General features: G+C 51.1%; 1 protein-coding gene across 1 annotated transcript in view; it reads right to left on the reverse strand.

The window, feature by feature from the left end:
- Positions 1-18,388, reverse strand: part of LOC100959484 (SH3 and multiple ankyrin repeat domains protein 3-like) — a gene marked incomplete at its 3' end in the record, with an annotated part of 131,978 nt that overhangs the window by 81,249 nt on the left and 32,341 nt on the right. The window contains exon 2 of the mRNA XM_003798756.3: positions 16,169-16,256. The remainder of the gene's footprint in view (positions 1-16,168; positions 16,257-18,388) is intronic.

Raw genomic sequence — 18,388 nt, forward strand, 5'->3', positions numbered from 1 at the left:
CACAGAATCATCCTGGAGGACAAACTTCCTAACAAAGCAGCTTACAGACCGGACCCCACAGAATCATCCTGGAATACTTGGGAAAGCACAGAGAGCTGCTCAGAGGGGAGAGGACCCTGAAAAGAAGCAGCAAAATCCTAGGTCCCAGCGGCTCTCCCTCCCTGGCTGACAGTTCACCCCCGCCACTGAGAGGGAAGGTCCAGTGGCTCAGCCCAGTCTGTTTCTTTTGTAGGTTGACACTCGATAATACTGCAAAGGTTTAAACCTAAGGGGAAATACAAAGAAAGGAACCAAAGCCACCTGGCTTGCCCTGTGCACTCCGTCTAGAAAGAGGGTTCACTGTTACACACTGCACCTGTCTCTATTTGGTATTCAAGAATGCCCAACCACGTGACCTTGTCATCCCAGGCTAAACATCAACCAAATAACAGATTCAGACCCGGGTTTCACACTGAAAGTCTAACTTAAGAAAATTTAAAACCTTTCTTGGAGGTTTCAGAGAAATTAAGATTCCCCCTATTTTTAGTATAATGAGATGAATGAGAATTACCAGCACTCCCTAAACTGAAATTTTCTTAGAATTCAAGGAAATTCGAGTTTGTAAATGAGATCACACTTGTATCAAAGGCTGACTCGTCAAGGACCATGGAATCACTGAGAATTATAAACAAAATAACAGCTATAAAAGCAAACTCACAAATTCAAGAAAAATATGACCTTTTAAGCTATCTCTCCAATAAATTAACATTTTAACGCTAAAATCCCAAGTAACTGGAAATACTCTTTTCTGACAGGGAACCTTCCCTCGAGGAACAGGAAAGTCACATTGGTATGCTGCCTGCCACAGAGGAAAGCCAGCCATAAAAATAAATGTGATGGCTCGGCGCCTATAGCTCAACCGGCTGGGGCGCCGGCCACGTACACCTGGGGTGGCGGGTTCGAATCCCCAGCCCAGACCCGCCAAACAACAATGACGGCTGCAACCAAAAAACAGCAGGGCGTTGTGGCGGGCGCCTGTGGTCCCAGCTACTTGGGAGGCGGAAGCAGGAGACTCGCTTGAGCCCAGGAGTTGGAGGTTGCTGTGAGCTGTGGTGCCACAGCACTCTACCCAGGGGGACAGCTCGAGGCTCTGTCTCAAAAAATAAAAAAAAAAAAAAATAAAAAAAAATAAATGTGATGGTTATTAAATTCCAGCCCAGTACTTTCATCTGCCCCAGGCTCTCAGCCTGCCTCTAGCTCTTTCTGCCAAAAGGAGAGGCTGCCGGCACCCCAGGAATCCTAACGACTCCCAGAGCCAGCCAGGGCTCTGCCAGGATAACCCAGAAAAGCCACCCCTTCGCTCTTTCTGCAGGAGGCAGCCACACGGTCAGGGAGAGAGCAGGGGAGACATGACAACATGGCCACTGTCCCTGAGACCGGCCCCCAGCAAACGTCCCCGAAGCGCTCAGGCCACCAGGACCACGAAAGGAAAGACGTTTGTGTGGATACCACCCCTTTCCAGAGGCTCCTGATGCCTGCACTGGACAAGACAGCACTGACCTTGGCCAGGATGCATGGGCTCTGCATCTGTGGGTTGCGTGTGTCCTGCCTGCTGGGGACAGAGCTGGGTATCAGATTCAAGAAGACAGGGAAGAGCTGGGCGGGAAAGCCCTCTGCCAGACAGAGCACACTTGCTTTCAAAACAGATTAACCTTCCTAGAGACAGACATGGTTTTGCCTTTAGGGGGTTATTTTCTTAATGATTTTTTTAGATTGAGATAAAATTCACGTAACATTTACCATCTTAAAGCGCACAATTCAGGGGTTTTAGCTGTGTGCTCACTGCTACCTAAGCCCTGGGACACTCTCATCAGGCTCCGTGCAGACCCCGCACCCCTCAAGTCACCCCTCGGGCAGTTTGACACAAACGGAATCAGATAACTTGTTAATATGTGGCCTTTCCTTCTGGCTTCTTTCATTTCACAGCGTCTCAGGTTTATCCAGGAGGCAGCCTGAGTCCATGACCCAGCCCTCGTCCAGAAGGCCAGTGAACCCTCGAGGGACACATCTCTCTGTCTCTTTATGCCTCGGCTGAGGGGCGTTAGGCTGATTCCATATTCTGGTGATATGAACAACACTGCCAGGAGCGTTCGTGTGTGACTTCTCACGTGTACCTGTGTGCATGTCCCCAGGTGTGTACCTAGGAGTGGGACTGAGGAGGCAGGATCGTGCAGCAACTCTACGTTTTACTTTTTCAGGAATTGCCAGACTATTTTCCCCGGGGGCATCCAATACCACGGGTGTGGCTCAGACAGTGGCCACACTCTGCAGCTGTCACCCTGTCGTCAAGCCTTCCTCTGCGCAGTCAGGAACGTCACATTGCGGGCAGGTGGACTCGTCGTCTGGGAGCAGACTGCACAGAAGTACCATGTCTCAGTTACTACACATACACATGTCCCGAGGGTGCCTAAGAGATGCTATCTACGTGTTACCTTCTGGAGTTGAATTCAAGGTTCTGTTACTGGTCAAGTGTACCCAGACATGCTAGACACATTCACTTTACCTTACTTTGAGAGAATGATTACTTCCAACAAAATTCTCTTAAAATACGTATACCTTTTCTTGACGGCTGTATTTTTGAGATCTCTGTTTCAGGGGATGCCATGCTGAGGGGAAGCCCTGTTTCTAAATGAAGTTGTGAGCTCAGAGCTTTGCTCCCCTACGATGTGGCAGAGCTTGTCCTGGGCACTGAGGCAGCATCGGGAACAAAATGCAGAGCCCTCCCCAGAGCCATCGCGAGAGAAACGATGGGGACAATCTGAGAAAAATCGACAGCACTCAAAAGTTTCTTCCACTTTAGAAGTTAATCACTGAATCAGGCCGTGGGGAGAGTCTGCAGACCGAGCCCCCGCGCATCCCCAGAACCTGCCTTTCCCCACAGCAACCCCTGCCCTGCACCTAACAGCCCACAGTTTCCACACATCCTTGCCTGGAGCTGTCCGTACGACTCCCCTTGGGGAGGAGGATGGAAGCCAGTGCCTCATCTCCCGGACTCTGCCTTTGCAGATTTCACACTTGTCAAAGAACAACTTTGCTGAGTCCTGTGGGTCCTTCCAGTGAATCATTAACGGAGGGTGGCCCTGGGAGCCCTGCAGGCAACTGTCCTGCGAGTGGCTACAGTTCTAAAGAGGAGAATTATACGTGCCCAGGGTGGGGAACAGATGTCCGGATTGATTTACGAGAACACAAGTTGTGTTTCTGAAAGTAAAAAAATTGAAATCCAAGAAATAACCATAAACTGCCCCAAAGAGATGAGGAGGCAAGCCGGACACCAGCGCCCTTAGGTGCAGACACAGGGACTTTTCCCGACCAAAAAAGTGCTGGTCCTGCAGGAGAGTAACAGGACCCAAGGCCCCTGCCATCTGTACCACCTTTGTAAGTCGAGCTGTACCAGGAAGGGCCTCCCATCGGGAGCCCAGACACTGTGGGGCCTCCTCCTCCTGGCCTCTGTGGGGGGCACAGCTGCCATGGCAGGCACACTTCTCCCTGACACCAGCTCCCTGCCAGCCGCCCCCAGTACTTTTAGGGGAAACAGGATTCCTAGGGACAGGGCCCCCAAAGGTCTCAGCTGAGCCACTGCCTCCTCCTGACACCCTCCAGTCTACACCTCAGCAGAGACCCAGAAATTGAGACCAAGTATGCACTTCTCACGGTAACAAACTAGATTTTCCTCCCAAGACTGTTAAGATGACAATGGCCACCACACCCTGGGAGAGCAAGATACAAGTACTCTGAAAACACTACCTCCCCACTGGCCCGTCCATAGGGCAGGACAAGAGCCAGGCAGAGGAATGGACACCTAGTCCCAGGCAGTGGGTACATAGGCCAGCATTCCCCTAAGGACACAGCTCGGAGAGGTAGGGGACAGCCAGCCCTGGATGACACAGACCTGACGTCTGCACCCCACCCTCCTCCTCTTTCTCATGAAGGCAGCCCCCATGAGGTGCCCCAGGAAACACCAGAGTCTGGGAGACCCAAATCCTTAGGAAGCCTTGTGCCCAAGGCCCTTGGCAGTCCCAGCCCCAGGGCCCACATGCACCCTTCCCGCCTGAGCTGCTTGGAACCAGTCCCTGTGGCACAGCCAGAGACCCGACTGCAGAAGAACCTCTCGGCTCAGGACCCTCCTGCTGACTCGCCACCTTTGCAGGCTCTCCATCCCACATCACAGTCCTCATTCCCACTAGCGTTGCATCTCCTGGAAACCTGACAATCACACCTCTCTCTGGTCAGAGGGCGCTGGCCAGGACCACCTGCCAGGCTAGTATCCCCAACCCTCCATAAGTGACAAAGCCAGCCAAGTTCTGCAGCTCCCAGCTCCTGTTCACTCCCTCTGGCTGCGAGCCAGCAAAGTGGCACAGCCCTCGGTGGCCAGCATCTCCGGAGGGACAGCCCCGCTGCAGGGACGACAGCCTGGCCCAGACCCCCCGACAAGGGAATGGCCCCTGGTCCTCTCACCCTGTCTGTCAGGATTTAATTTAAGGAAATCAGCTGTCTGAAGGTTTCCGAGATGGATGTGGGCAGCACCATATCTCCCAATTTCACCAGGAGGAAAGTTTCAGAAGGAAAAGGAATGCCACGTTCCCTCCCAAGCCACCCTAACACACACCCAGGCACATCCACACAGGATTTCCTCAGCGCACCGCCCCTCTCCAGACAGCTGTGCTCTTAGGGCAGCACTGGGACAACCTGGAACAGTATCTCACACCTATGACCACACTCACATGGCCAGAGTCCCCTCCGAGCATTTAATTAAGTACTATTAACATTTGAGTAGTTGTTTCATGATGGCAAAGCGGCTCTTACTAGCTGAACGGCTCAGGGAGAGTTAACACTGGGAGGTGGACATGCAGGTGCCACTGGGCTGGAAGGAACCACAAAAGCATAAATATTAGGAACAAATGGGGAGCCAGCACCCCTCCCCACCTCCCCGCCTGCGCGTTTGACAGACAAGTAAATCACATTATTTTCATATCCACAGCTACGGAACCATAGCAAAATTACACAGCCGCTGTCCTTGGGCCTCCAAAAGACCAGCTTGCCACCTAGGCAAATGGTTGATAATTTGTAATATAACAAAAATGTCAACAGTAGAAGGGGGAAGGAAGAAAGGGAAGGAGGGAGGGAAAGAAGAAAGGAAGGAATGGAGAGAAAGGAAGGTGGGGGAGGAGGGGAGGAAGAAGAGAGAGAAAACCGTGACAATGTGGATCCCACCAACACCTTTGATTTTACTTCCAACGGTCTGGGATAGGCAAAGCCTCCCACGTTAGAAGGTCGATCTGTTTGTTTAGTGAATCACTTTCTCTCTCATTTCTCTCCGGTTCTTTCCAAGGAAAGGTGAAATCAGTGAGTTTCCAATTTACTTTCAGGGCTTTGCTGAGATGTCAGTAAAGTTTTATTCACAAAGCAAAACTGAATCCACATAAATAGACAGCAACTGATACCAGAGCCAACTGTCCCCCGGTGACCTGACGCCCCTCCCACCACCAGGTCTCCAGGCCCCTGGTTCCAAAGTCTGCACAGCGTGAACCAGGCCCCAGCACCATGCGTGCCCAGAGACGGGCCCTGCACCAGGCCCTTCTGGAAAGGGACATACCCAGGAGTCACTCTTGTGACTTTGTGCTCAGAGCTGAAGGACAAGTAAAAAATTCCTCTGCATTCCTGTCTGCTTTTGAGGTTGGCTTGCTTGAATTTCAATGAATTCCACTGGGAGAAAAGGAAGATTGGAGGGCCTAGGGATGCTGAAGCCAACTGAGGGCTCCCAAATACAACTTTTAAGAAAACCTAAAACTGGGCGGGGCCTGTGGCTCAGAGGAGTAGGACACCAGCTTCGTATGTCGGTGGTGGCAAGTTCAAACCCAGCCCCAGCCAAAAACTGCAAAAAAAATCCCCAAAAAACCTAAAACCCAAATGTGGAGAAAGCTGCCTTGAACACCCAACCTGCCCCAGCATCACTGCATCTAAACCTGAACGCGACAGAGACAGCCAACCAGCACCTTGCACCCACGGCACCTGCCATTTGGTGTAAGACGGGGCTGTGCACCAAGCATTTCTCTCCACCTTTCCTTCCTGAGTCCAGGGCAGGAGCTGTGGCCATCACAGACAGGTATAAAGCTGCCCTGCCCAGCAGGAACTCTCGGGATAGAAAAGTCAATGTAGCAAAGAGAACCAAGGACAATCTTTGGGATAAGAAACACCAGCTTGGAATCAAGATTCTGCTTCTCCTTAAGTGGGACCTTTGGTGAGTTACTGAATCTCACACCTCAGTTTCCTTATCCGTCAAGTGGGCTTAAAGCCACTCACCCAGAAAGGCAGGCTGGAGGCTTACTGACGTAGTCTAGAAAGACACTCAGCACATACCTGAAACATAAACATTCCACAAACTGCATCTATGACAATAAATATAATCGGACAATCAGAACCCATGTGCACACACAGGTGCACACACACCTTCTGTGCTTCACACAGGAGATGATTAAACCTCAGGACACTGCAGGATGAAATTAAGAAAAAGCAATCTTATGATCCAGATGGGACACCCAACTTTTTGTCTGTCCAGGATTAGGCATTTTAAGAAGTAAGATGTAGCTGGGCAAAGCAGCTCACGCCTGTAATCCTAACACTGTGGGAGGCCGCGGCAAGTGGATGGCCTGAGCTCACTGGTATAAGACCAAACTGAGCAAGAGTAAGACCCCCATCTGTAAAAATAGCCAGGTGTTGTGGCAGATGCCTGTAATCCCAGATACTTGGAAGGCTGAGGCAAGAAAATCACTTGAGCCCAAGAGTTTGAGGTTGGTGTGAGCTATGACACCAGGACACTCTACTGAGGGTGACAAAGTGAGACTCTGTCTCAAAAAAAAAAAAAAAGATGTACAATAGTCAACCAGCCATACCCAGAGGATGCTCGGCCCCAACATGGGGGTGAGGATGAGGAGGGGCAGGCCTTCAGATCGGACCCTCTGCACTGCAGGGAAAACTCACCTCCAGCCCGGTTCTGCTCATTCCACCAGTCTGGGGAAGCGGGTCAGGAACTGTCCCAGCATGAGGCTGAGCCTGGGGCCAGATGGCTGTGCCAAGCCAGTCCCCAGGGCATGACAAAGGTCTCAAGTGCCGACAAGGACTTGATGATAAAGCAGGGCTGGCAGAGACTGTAATTGTAATGCCCGTCCTAATCGAGAAATCACCTTCCTAACACACAGTGAGCAACGCCGACCTGGGGAAGTCAGAACACACCCACCCACCTCCTGCCTCAGGAAAACCTGCATTCGTGTGGCCCCCCTGGGTGCTGTTTGGTGCTGAAATGACCCTGGAAAGGGGACTTTGATATGCAGGAACCCCACTAGCACAGTTAGGAGAGGCCCAGGCTTCATGCCTGAGGGCACCACCAGCCACTTACCTGTCTTTGGGTGCTGCCTCTCCCCTCAGAGTCAGGTAACAACCATAGAGCCCCCTCCCCAAGGATGCATGACCCCACGCACACACAGACCAACATATATGTGCTTCCTCTGGGTTCCTAAGTCTGGCATCTCATTCCCAGAATCCATAGACTCCTGGGAGAGCTATGAAGCCACGCGGCAGCCGTCCCTCACAGCAGCCATCCTTGGAGCAGAACAAGCAGCAGGCTCCAGCTCTGCGCCAGCCTGGCCTCTGAGGGGTCTTGCTGAGCCCCCCTCAGCTAGGGACCAACCACACACTTGCTCTTGCAGTTCCAGGAGAGCGTGCAAACCTCACACGGCTCAGGGGGTGCTACCCCTCCAGGATGCATCCTGGGGCCCTGCCTGGCCCATGTCAGGGCTCTGTGGGAGGGACTGGCTGCAAACTGCTAGAAAGTCTGTGCAGGACCTGGTGCCCACCGAGACGCCCTTTCTGCATAAAGGACCCTCATCAGCTTCGCACATGAGCCTGTGATCCCACAACGTGAAGAACGTGCAGCTGGTTCACATCATTGCCAAGGGGCCTTCCGCCAGCAGCCCTCAGCCCTGGGGGTCACACCTAGTCTTCCCATCCCAGAAAAGTCCTGGTTTTGCTAATTGGTTATTTTCTTTTGAAACAGACACGTCTGGAAAGAAGAATGTGACCATGAACAAAATTATATCAGTATAAGTGTGTCTGTACTTATACTGATATAATTTTGTTGACGATCATATTCTTCTTTCCTTCTCACTGGCAGACTGAGACCAGATCATGGGAACTCACTCGGCCCAGCTACACCCCTGCACGTGGCCCGGGGCTCTGGGGATGATAGAGAGGTCAGCCCCTGCTGAAACCACTGATGGCACGGCCAGCTCTGTCCTGGGAAGCCACATCCATACCTGCTCCTGGAATTAGCTCACTGGCTCGGAGAACCAGTAGACAATCATTGGGCTAAGATTAAGGCAAAAATATCTCAAGGAACAGCAAAGAAGAGAATGTGTGATTCGGAACCTTGACTCCCCTTGCCCCCAGGGATCTGAGGAACCCTGGCAGCATCCAACACAGACCCAGGCCCCACAGAGGGGGGACCAGTGGCTCCATGACAGGGCTGACATTCGACTCCACCGGGTCCTGTTTCAAGGTGCTCTCCAGGGCTGCAGGGGCCCTAGGAGTGTCCCTTCCCTCACCTTTAATGACAGCTCCTGAGCCACCCCCGGCCATGAGGTCCATTCTACATCCCTGGCACACAATCTGAGACTCGGTCTAGCACACACCTGCTATCTTGGTCAACATCCTCTCTCTTTTTTAAAACATTGGACGTTTTTTGAGACAGTCTCATTCTGTTGCCCTGGGTAAAGTGTTGTGGTGTCACCATAGCTCACAGCACCCTCAAACTTCTGAGTTCAAGAGATCTTCTTTCCTCAGCCTCCCCAGTAGCTGGGACTACAGGTGCCCACCACCACACCCAGCTAGTATTTCTGTTTTTAGTAGAGATGAGGTCTCACTCTTGCTTAGGCTGGTCTCCAACTCCTAAACTGAAAGGATCTTCCTGCCTCAGCCTCCCAGAGTATTAGAATTACAGTCCTGAGCTGCCACACCCGGCCAAAAAATTGGTTTTACTGAAATAGAACTCACATACTGTGGAATTTGCCCATGTAAACTGAACCAACTCAATGGATTTTAGCAAAATCACAATTAATTTTTGAGCACTCACATTAGCTCAGAAAGAAACCCCACCCCATCAGCCATCACTCGCCCACCTGTCCATCTCCCGCCCTCTCCTGGCAAAGGCTCCTCCGTCTACTTTCTCTCTACAGACTGGCCAGTTTGGGATGTTTCTTATAAATGGAATCACACAATACGGGACGAGCTGATCCTCTCTCTTTTTTTTTTTTTTTTAACTGCTCTTTGGAGAAAAACTTCGTCTCTGTCCAGGTTTGAATCACTTCAAAGTAGGCCAAGCACATACTCGACTGGCCCTAGGCCGGTGTCCCCCTCAAAGCCTTTCTTGCCATGTCCTCAGCTTTCACTGAGGTCCAGGGTACTTGAAAACCATTTTGATCTTGTGCAAAACTCCACCGGAAATACTGTGTACATGAAAAACATGCCTGGATAACACCACAAAGAAAAATCTGCTCTTCAGCTGAACTGAGGTCAGACAAGAGAATTCTGTCTTCCCACCTTTCCCTTTTTGCCCTCCTAGGAAGCTCAGAAATAAATAAATACCTTGCGGAACTGTAAAAATGTTCCCTGTGCTCCCACCTAAAGGGCACACCTCCTGGGTGCGGGACACAACTACGACAGGGACTTTACATTACAAATGCAAACACTGTAATCGAATCATCTGTACCCTCATATTAATTTGGAAGAAAAAAAAATCTGGTTTTGTCAGAGAAAAAAAATGGGCGGCGCCTGTGGCTCAGTGGGTAGGGTGTCAGCCCCATATACTGAGGGTGGCAGGTTAGAACCTGGCCCTGGCCAAACTGCAACAAAAAATAGCCGAGCGTTTAGTACCAGCTATTCAGGAGGCTGAGGCAAGAGAATCACCCAAGCCCGAGAGCTGGAGGCTGCTGTGAGCTGTGACGCCACAGCACTCTACCAAGGGCGATAAAGTGAGACTCTGTCTCTAAAAAAAAAAAGTTCTCATCCTGCGGGTTGGTCTTGGAGATTCCTCATGGATAAAGGGAGTTTTACCAGCATGGCCTGCCAAAGAACCATTTGGGAAGCCAGCCAAAAAGACAGAATCAGATTTCCTATAGGTGACATCTTGGACTCTGCAGTTTAAACAAGAGCCCCCCCCACCCCCCAAACTGTTCTCAGGTCTGGCTTTAAGGCCAAAGCAAAACCTCACAGCCCCTAGGACTTCCTAGGACTCAGAAGACTTTTTCGGAGAGAGAAGTCTAGTCGCTGCTCTTCCGTCCCATCTTCGTCCTCGCCCACGAGCATCCGTGAGCACCTTGAGGGTGCCACAGTGAGCACGCCTGGCGCGCCGAGTCCACACCTGCTGTGACACGGTGAAGCCATCCCTGGCTCAGACAGGAGGATTTGCATAGCGAGCAGACAGAACACAGTCCCTCCCCCTAGACTTGAGAAACTCAATCTAAGTCCTCCAGGGGTTCCAGCAGCGTCCATGAATAATCTAGTCTGCCACAGATCTGTGCCACCTCAACTTCAAACTCAGGGTCCCGGCTCTGCAAAGTCTTAGGACATACGGCCATCAGGAAGCCCTACTCCAGTGGGAGAGGTCTGTTTCCTTCTCCCTCACTGGGCAATAGGGTCTAAACTAGCAGGGAGAGGCGGCAGGGGAGAGGAGCGGGAAGGAGCAGCCTTCTACAGCATGGCCATGTCCAGGCTGGCCCTGCTTCCAAGGTCAGGTCCCAGGGGCCCATGGCTGTGACTCTTCACAGAGAATATAAAGGCTGGAAATGAAGGCCTCACAGAAGGGCAGGAACGCTGAGCTCCAGAGCGGATCCAAAAGATCTGGTGTGGCCACTAATGACAAGGGATGTGCCGAGGACAGTTGTGGAGCCCCTGTGCTGACACTCTGAGTGGGTGGCCTTGCAAGTCCCCTGGTGACTCCAACCTCAGTTTCCCCTTCTTTAGAATGAGAACAACCCTTTCGGTGTTACACCAGGGATGTGACCCACACGTCAAGCTTCTCACGTGCTGATCCCAGCACAGCCGAAGAGACTTTATGGAGATGGACGGCAGGGGGTTCCTGTGCTCCCTCCCCTGATGAGGATGCTGACCAGCTTCACCACACTCTTCCTTCCAGACGAGCTTCCAGGGAGATCTCTGAATCAAAGAGGTGACCATTTTCCAGTGAAAGCAGGTGCCAACACCACACAGGCGAGCCAGAGGTGCCGACTCTGGGCCCTGGAGTTGGCACCTCTGGCCTCAACCCAGGTGTCCACCCCCTTTCCCTCTTTAGTCACCCACGAACCATGTGGGACTTTAGACCTAAGTGGCCTTTCTGAACCCGAAGAGTCTCTGTTCGCCAATCCGACTCCACGTGAGCAAGAGCCCAGCAGGCACACCTGGGCAGCCACCTGTGTGTCCCTCTATAAACGCCCGACCTGCCCTCATGGGGCTCTTGTGAGCCTGTGAGCTCTCATCCCAACAAGAGAGCAGCTCTTTCGTAAACAAACTATACCCATCACATTTTTATTTTCTGTTTGTTATGATGTGACTTTTTCAGGGAACCTCACAGAGCTGGGGCAAGACCATCCCTCCCAGGACTGGCTGACTGCTAAGGACAGCAAACAGCTGACCTGGGAGCACATCTTTCACACGCCAGCGAACCACACACCCTCAACATCCCTGCCTTAAAGCAACAGGGCTGGGACCAGGCAACGGGAGGCCTCCGCTGCAATCCAGGCCCACCAGAGTGACTCGCTGGTCCTAAACTGCCCCCCTGCCCAGCCCTGTCTTTCTAGCAGAAGCACCCCATAAAGGCTCCGGCTCAGACTCCACCCAGCCCTAACCACACCTGGTGACTCTCTCTGAGCCTCGGTGTCAGCCCCAGGGGAACCCCAGTTCCCCTTGCAGCTCTGGTTTGTGCTCTCAGGAGTACACGGCCTCTGTCACAAGGAATCAACTCTCTCACAGACAATATAGAAAAGATGAATATATCTGTGTGCCAATAAAGCTTTATTTACAAGAGGCAACCCAGATTGGCAGAAAATACCTGCAAATCACACATCTGACTAGGGATTAATATACAGAATATATAAAGAACTCATCCAACCCAATGACAAAATAACAACCCAATTCAAAAATCGGAAAGAAGTTGAATAGATATTTCTACAAAGAGGATATGCAAATGGCTGATAAGCACATGAACAAAAGCTCCACACCACTAGTCATAAGAAAAACGCAAAGCAAAACCACATGAGATACTATCTCACACCTCCTAGGGTGGCTACCACAAAAAACAAGGAAAAAAGCAGAAGGCACCGCACTGCCCTTGTGCACACGGCGGAGTATAAAACGGGGCCGCCCCGGTGACAAACAGCATGGCAGATCCTCAAAACATAAAACAGAGTTACCACACAACCTGGCAATTCCACTTCTGGAAGAAGAAGAAGAAGAAACAGAAGCAGAGACTTGAGGATGTCTGCAGGCCGGTGGTGCTCTGAGCAGTTGCAGTCACTGAAGCCAAAAGGGGCCACAACCCATCCAAAAGGCGTCCATCCCCAAGGGAAGGAGACGGGGCCCAGCCACGCCGCAGAATGTTACTTAGCCTTCACAAGAAATGAAGTTCTCGGGCGGCACCTGTGGTTCAGTGAGTAGGGTGCCGGCCCCATATACCGAGGGTGGCGGGTTCAAACCCAGCCCCAGCCAAACTGTAACAAAAAAAAAAAAAGTAGCTGGGCTCAGCCCCTGCGGCTAAAGCAGCTAAGGCGCCAGCCACATACACCTGAGCTGGCGGGTTTGAATCCAGACCAGGTCCACCAAACAACAATGATGGCTGCAACGCCAGGTGTTGTGGCAGGGGCCTATAGTCCCAGCTACTTAGGAGGTAGAGGCAGGAGAATCGCTTGAGCCCAGGACTGTGAGCTGTACCCAGGGCGACAGCTTGAGGCTCTGTCTCAACGAAAAAAAAAGAAAGAAATGAAGTTCTCACACAGGGTGCGACACGGGGACCCCTGAAGGCACGATGCTGAGTGCTGTTCAGTGACGAAAGTCAGGCGTGAACAGTAAATACTGTACATTCCAGCCGTGAGAGGAGCAGCCAAATCCACACACACGGCAAGTGGAGCGGTGGGAGCCGGGGACAGGGAGTTAGTGTGCGCTGGGGACAGAGTTTCACCCTGGGAAGGGGAAAAGGTTCCGGAGGTGGGCGGTGGTGACAACCGCACTACAACGCGAATGTGCTTAAGACAACGGAGCTGTGCGCTTAAAAACGGTTAAAAGGGTAAATTTTCTGTTCCATGTATTTTACCACAGTAAAAAGAAGCCCTAAATTTTACTTATGGAAGGAGGAGTGGGCAGGATTTGACCCCCCAGCCACACTCTGCCAACCTCTGACTGAGAACAAGACACTCGGTACCCAGTTTTAGAGAATGAGGCGTGTCATCGCAGAGGGCAGTGCTCTCGCCCCCTACTCTGGCCTGCACGGCTCGCTCGCTGTACCACCCAGGAGCCCACCTGGAGCCTGGGAAACCCTCTCATGCCCTCTGCTTAACCATTCAAGGAATATCTGATTACACCCACAAAACAATGAGACAGAAGCAAAGAACACTTCAGGAGCAGCCAGATCCTCAATTCACCGATTCCGATATCTGGAATTGCCAGTGAAAATTTACAAGACTGTCAATCAATTCCATTACTCCAAAGAGGTACAAACCCTTCTGATGCCAATTATGCAACTTCCCGGCTACTGACTAAATTACCCCTCAAGGGTAATTTTCAATTATTTTTTCTTCTAAATGGCAGTGGGAAGTGATCAGTACACAAGGTTTGAAACCCAGAATCCATCTTTCCACTGTAAAATGACACTGCAGCCATGGTCCAGGGGATGGATGCGGTGGACAGGGCCTTAGGACATTGGAAGGGCCCCTCAGGAGCAGGTCCTCTCGTGGCTTCTGTCAGGACAGAAGCAGGACACCTGTGGATCCAGGAGAAGCTACTGAACGGATGAAAAGAGCCCAGATAAACCTCATCCCAATCAGTAATTCTGTCCCATCCTTCACTGCTGGGGGCTCCCAGAGCATCAAAACCCCACAGATGACAACCTCCCACCCATCCACAAGAGCCACCCTCCTCCAGCCGGGAAGGCCTGGGCAGCTCTTGGGGAAACGTATCTTCCTAATGGACAGCACCATCCCCCTTTCCTGAGACCACCAATTGTGTGGCCCAAAGGAGCCCCAGTCAGAAAACCAGAACGAAAATAAACTCCCTCCCAGGCTTCCCAAGCTGCCCAGACAGACTGGCTTTTCCTTTCCTCCTTCCCCTCTCATAGCAATGGCCACTGTCCCACCCTGTGAGCCAACGGCAATTCCCAAGGAACAGGCTTGAGGCTGCACCCTGATAACAGCTGTGAGGAGCAACAGAGTGGCACGCAAGTGTTGTTGTCAGGGACCCCCATTATGGTGAGAAGGGAAGTTCAGACCAACCAGCCAGGGTCCATACTCAAGAAGCCCCCGTGGAGCAGGCATGAAGGGCTGGGTCCTGACCGCAGGGCCCAGGTGGCTGGACGAAGATGCTGTTCCACATATGGGGGCTCTGAGCTCTCTGCTCCACCGGAGGCTGGGAAGGAACAACAAGGTCAAACCCAGACTCAGAGGAGGTCAAAGGCAATCGACTGCTGACAGCGTCCTGTGGTTGTGAAGCCTGCACAGAACTCACTCCTTCCCCCTAGACATGGGCAAATCTCCTCCCACCTCTAGAATACAGGTGCAGGCCACCTACTCCATGGGAGTCACTCATTCCCATTCCCATCCATGTGGCACCTCTCATCCAGTGCCGTGATACGCAGGAATGGTGCGAGAGCCAAGAGGTTCCTAACAAGGAACCAGTATTGAGCATCAGCCAGAGATGAGCAAGCAGGTGAGGCCAACAGGCTCTGCCCCCTCAGGCTGCTGGGGGCAGCGGGAGCCCTGTCACCATCCCTCCAGGAGAACACCATTCCCCTGGGGAAACAACGGAGGCCAGAGAGGTAGCTCAGAGATTTGGAGGGCCGTGGGGTGAAGAGACGGGCTTGAAATAGAGGAAGGAGAGGACTGGAACTGGACTTCAGATGGGGATAGTGGCTAAGGGGCAGCAGGTGCCCCCAACATCCACGGTCACCAACACAAGGTGGCCCTGAGGCAGCAGCTCTGACATTCTACCCCTGCCGTTGTGTTTATAACCCCAGGGCATGTGGTCTCATGGAGGGTGAAGCCCAGACGTATAGTCAGTACACAAACAGAGATGTGCATACAATCACTTCCACAGTAGGAAGATTTCATGGTGGGGGACAACTAGGAACAACTGTCTGAAAGAGATTCTCAGGCAAGTGATAATGAAAACGTGGTTGAGAAACTGCCCAAGGGGGTCTGGGCCACAGTATCTGCTATTCTGTGGGCCATGCTGAGAGGCAGTGTTCTGCACCAGGAAGACCCAGGAGCCTGTTTCCTCACCTGAAAATGGTGACAGTGTCACCTTCAGTGCAGAGTGAGTGGCAACAAAGGTCGACACTGATGTGATATTTGGCAAACATCAAGTTTAGGTGCACTTTGCAGGTACAATGATAGCCGCGAGGCACAGAGTGGGTATGCAATAAAAGGGATGGGGCGCCCCCCAGCAAGCTGGACCCTGCAGAGCACGGGCCCTGGGCTGCTCTGTGGCCTTCCCTCCACCTGGGCGCCAACATGAAAATGGTGGGGAAGAGCTTGAAGCGGCCACTCACCTGTCTGCGGCCACCCTGACCAAGGCTGGTATGGGCACAGCAGCTCAGGCATCAGAGTGGAACCCAGAGCCAGAGCTGAGGCCTCGAGCCACCATCCCATTAAATTCCCTCAAGGTCACATTAGCTGTACCACCAGGCAGCTTTGTTTCCCCAATGCTAAGAACAACTCCATCCACCCTCTTCTCACCCCAACATGAGCACACAGGTCCTGGCCAGAAGGAACTCACTGTCCTCTGACCATGGCACGAAAGGGGTAAGTTGGACCAGACCTGGGCAATAGCCATTTGCTTGCAGGTAACAAGGACAAGGAAAAACATTCCAACTCACCACAGGTGCCCCACAGAAAGGCTTCTCAGAGCACGAATTGCCTGTGTTCTAGTTGGCCAGGACGGGAAAACTGGACAGACTTCTAGACCTGAGGAGAGGCAAGACCAGGGCATGGTTAGACAGGCAGTAGAGAGGCACATGTTAAAACATCACAGGGATCCTGATTTTTTCTGAGCAAAACCCACAGACCACGCTTCTGGTTCCTGGCAAATGGAGTAGACCCACTTTCCCTGTTCCTCACACACAGCACAACTAGGACACCCAGGATGTTGTACAGAGAACAGAAAGACTCTGCAAGGTGGAGAGAAGGCGGCAGACCAGCCAGGGACAGGGAGCAAGTTCTCACACATCCCAGATGTCACACTGAATAAGCCAGCAACCCAAACACCAGCAGAACCACAACAGAAGCGTGTTCGTTTTAGTCAAAGGACCAGGAAAGTGGCCACAGCAGCAAAGGCTGAGGGGAGGGACCAAGGTGTCCACTTTGTGTGGCTGTAACAATGCGCGCAGTCCCTGCCAGGGAAATGTCAAATAACCCAGAGGAGGAACTGGAACATTTGTCCCCACCAGGAGGTAGCTCCTCCCTTTATCCCATGGTATTAGTGCAGACAACGTGGAAAGGCAGCATTTCCCTAGCCTCCCCCTAGCAGTAAGGAGCCTCCTCCTGACTCCACTGGACTAGTCAGGAGGCCTGGTGCAGTCAGGACTTTGACCACTGCCCGAAGTTAACACCCTCCACCACAATGTCAATAGAGACCCTGCAGGGAGTCAGAACTCCCAGCCAGCAAACAATAGCAAGCAACACACGTGTGCACATGCACCCACACGCACACACGCTATAAGCTGAGGAACCTGCACTGCTGTTCCACCTGGCAGTAATGAGGCACCACTGCATCATACCTTCCCTATGGAAGGGGTATTAGAAAAAGTCAGCTAAAAACAGGATTAAATAAGATCCAGAGTCCACATTTCAATAGAAAATCACTCATCAAGCCAAGAATCAGAAAGATCTCAAACTGAAAGGATAACAATCAAAAGACACCAACACGGGGTGACAAAGATGTTACAATGGTCTGACAAAGAGCAGAAAGCAGTCATCACAAAAATGCTGCCATGAAGATGTGGGAAAGGAATGAAAAAAAATAGGAAGCCTCACAAAACAACAACAACAACAAAGAAGAAGATCTCAGCAAAGAAATCAAAGATGTAAAGAAAAATCAAATGGAAATGATAAAAGTAAAAAACACAATAATTGAAATAAATGACACAATGGATGGACTCAACAGCAGAATGGAAGAAAGAGAGAAAAAAACAGTGAACCATAAGATAGATCAATAGAAATTAGAGATGACCCAAACTATACAACAGAATGGAACAGACTGAAATTAAATTAATAATCAGAACTTCAGGGAGTTGTGGGACTATCATCATAAATCTAACATTCAACTCATTGGAACTCCAGAATGAGAGATGAGAGATGGGAGAGCCTGAAAAAGCATTCAAAGCTTCCCCAACAGAGCAAGAGACACAAACCTATAGATTTAAGAAGCTGAATAATCCCAAATAGAATAAGCCCAAGAAAACTCACACCAAGACACATCATAAAAACTCTGAAAACTGGCCATGCCCACAGCTCAGTGAGTAGGGCGCCAGCCACATATACCAAGGCTGGCAGGTTCAAACCCAGCTGGGACCTGCTAAACAACAATGACAACTGCAACCAAAAAATAGCTGGGTGTTGTGGTGGGTGCCTGTGGTCCCAGCTACTCAGGAGGCTGAGGCAAGAGAATTTCTTGAGCCCGAAGAGTTTGAGGTTGCTGTGAGCTGAGATGCCATGGCACTCTACCAAGGGTAACATAGTGAGACTCTGTCTCAAAAACAAAACAAACAAGCAAAATAAAAAAAAAAACTCCGAAAACTAATGGCAAAGAAAAAAATCCTAAAAACAGGCAGAGAAAAGCAGTAACATTTATAGAGGAAAGATCACTGGAATATCATCCTATTTCTCATTACAAACCAAAAGGCCAAAAGAAAATGGCACAGTATTTTTCAAGTGCTGAAAGAACTTTTTTGTCAATCTAACAAAAAATATTCTGTGAGAATAAAGGGGAAAAATCAAGATAATCTCAGATGAAAGAAAACTAAAAGAATTTGTCATTGGGAGGCTTATTCTAAAAGAATGGTTAAGGAGGACAGTGCCTGTGGCTCAAAAGGGTAGGG

The sequence above is a fragment of the Otolemur garnettii genome, unplaced genomic scaffold, assembly GCF_000181295.1.
Source record: "Otolemur garnettii isolate 467f Iridium unplaced genomic scaffold, OtoGar3 scaffold00140, whole genome shotgun sequence".
In the NCBI taxonomy this organism is placed as follows: domain Eukaryota; kingdom Metazoa; phylum Chordata; class Mammalia; order Primates; family Galagidae; genus Otolemur; species Otolemur garnettii.